Source organism: Otolemur garnettii, unplaced genomic scaffold (assembly GCF_000181295.1).
Source record: "Otolemur garnettii isolate 467f Iridium unplaced genomic scaffold, OtoGar3 scaffold00002, whole genome shotgun sequence".
NCBI lineage: Eukaryota > Metazoa > Chordata > Mammalia > Primates > Galagidae > Otolemur > Otolemur garnettii.
This window is the reverse complement of record NW_003852397.1, coordinates 9,788,985-9,791,533: the sequence shown is the minus strand read 5'-3', so window position 1 is coordinate 9,791,533 and position 2,549 is coordinate 9,788,985.

The following is a 2,549-nucleotide window of genomic DNA, read 5'->3' as shown; positions in this document are numbered from 1 at the left end:
TGAAAATGGACCAATCAGGGATGCACTGGAGGAATCACCAGTGTTTTCCCCTGCTTGGTCTGGTTCCTTTGGCTACTGGAGCCTCTGATGGGGGAGGGAAGCTCCCATCCACTTGCTCCAACCTGCTGGTTCCTCTGCTGGCTGCTGCCACCAAGACATAGGTGGCAGGTCCCTAAGCCCTGCTCAGCTGAGCTGGCTGGGGTGCCGCGTTTCCGGTATCAACTCTACCTCCCAAAGGCAGACAGGAGAACAGAATAGGATGAGGCCCTTGTGGAAAAGTGTCACCCCAGGTGAGGAAGATGAGCAATAAGGGTAGATTTTAAAGCATAATATTGGTGAAAAAAAAAATCAGGAAGGATATAATTTATACAGCAATATATGTAAATTAAAAATACATGTACAAAGCAAACATAGGGTATTTTTCAGAAGTATCCATCTAATGAAATATATGGAAGGTAGATTAGAAAGGCAAAGAGAGGCCCACATTTTATGGATGTCTGTGTCAAAGGGAGATTAATGCTAAAAGGTTTGAAAAATAAGAGAATTGCACAGATAGAGGAATGGTGGTAGGAATCAAATAGTTAATAAGTGCATGAGATGTTTACTGGTTGTGACCGGAAGTGAGGCATATGAACAACTGGCTCCTGTACCTCTCAGGTTAAAAAGAAAACATTAAGAATGCAGATATGAGGTGGCATATTATTATTATTTGCATTTGCATTTGTATATTTGACCCCCTCCTCCCCAGTAAGCTATTATGTGACTCTGATGGCGTCAGTATTCAGAGATGAACAAGGTACCGAGCCTTCTGTGGAGCATAGAATCTTTTGGTGGCAGCTTTCACTTGTATTTACAATTGTTACATCTAATGAGAGTTCATTATTAATCAGGAAATAGGATGCTTGTGGGAGAGAAAGCAAAGCAACCGGAAATCATTCCGCTGTCCCCTTTGAGTCACAGGCTGTGCTTTCCCATCCACAGTGTGCTCTTTAAGCCGGTTGTCTTCTGTGATTCTGTTCCTCACTAGTGATGGAGAAGTGCTGCTAATTCCCTTCATCTTGTTCCTTTCCTAGAATCCAGAGGAAGAAACACAACCAGTTTTGCTATTTTTGTTACTTAACTATCATCTCCGGAGAAATCTGCTAGCAAAGTGCCCCTGTGCGGCACGGGGTGGGGGCCCGGGACGGGGAGGTGTGCAGGGGAGGATCCCCAGCCGGAGTGGGGGACTCCCCAGCTCTGGATTCGCGGGAAGCAGAGCCTGCTGCAGGCGAGTCTTGTTTGGGCTGTGAGCGAGCGCGGGGCTGCTAAGCGGCTCCGACTAGGACGGACTTGGAAAGCTGCGCTCAGCCCCACAGTCGACAGATGGTGTTTCTTCTGCGTTTGTGCGGAGGGGGTGGGGAGTGGTGGTAACAATAAGCAGCAGTAGCCACTTGACAGGCTCCCTGCTGCCAAGAATTTGCATGACGAGCGCTTGCTGCCATCTGGAGAACTTCAGCTCATTGAGGAAGAATAGGTGCCTCGGCTTCCCTGCTCTCGGCCCAGTCGGTGTGAGGCCTCCTGTCCCAGGGGGAGGAGGGCGCAGAAAGCAAACAAGCTCATGAACCTGGGTTGGGGACGGCAGCCTGCACCGTCCCTTACAGGGAAAGTCCGGGAGAGCTGGGCTGGACGTGCTGGTCTAATCCGGAGGGTGTGTGGACAGATCTGGCACTTCAGAGCGGACTAGGTCAGCGGGGTCCGTCACCTTTGAACACGAGTTTGTTTACCCAACGGTAGTTGGTGGGGGAAATGTGGACCCGGGAGGCAGAAAAGGGAAACAAGCACCATCTTTTCCCATGGCCTCCAAAAGGCTGACCGTGCGCCCCAGGGATTCTGCTCACAGACCCCAGTGCTGTGCGTTAGAAACATGTGTGGGCCGCGTAAACACGTAACACACAGGTTTCTAGCCCGGAGGATTTCATGTGTTTAAAGCAAGATGTATTTTCAAAGTGTAAAAAAAATTCACTTAGTTCCTAATTCTACATTTAAAGGCCTCTTTCCTTTTTAATGGGGAACTGTTATTTTTTTCTCTAAAATTTTTCTCAAAATTTCTTTTTTCACAATTTCTCTGGTATTTAAGTACTGAGATCAAATGATGTTTTAGGTGAAACAACATTTTATTGGAATGTTATATCCCATAGCCAAAAAATGCAGTTACTGTCAGCAGCTCCATCCCTAAATTTAATATCCACAGCCACAGAACTTTGTAAACTCCTTGTCTTTGCCAGAATTTCCAGTATCAAACAATACAGAGGAACTCACTGGAGAAAAGCCATGGGCCCCTATATATTAATTGTGGACTAATCAAATGAGTGAAAGTAAAAGCGCGAAAGCGCGTTTACTAATGATGCTCTGTGAAATTCCCAGAGGTGGAAGCTATTGTATCTTATCCTCTTTACCCTGGCGCAAAGGCACGGTTTGTTCCTGGGAGGAGGAGTCTGCCTCTTTCAGCTCTGGGAGTTAACAAGGAATAGAAGTTAATACTAGTAAACTTTTAGCTTGATGGGGATTTT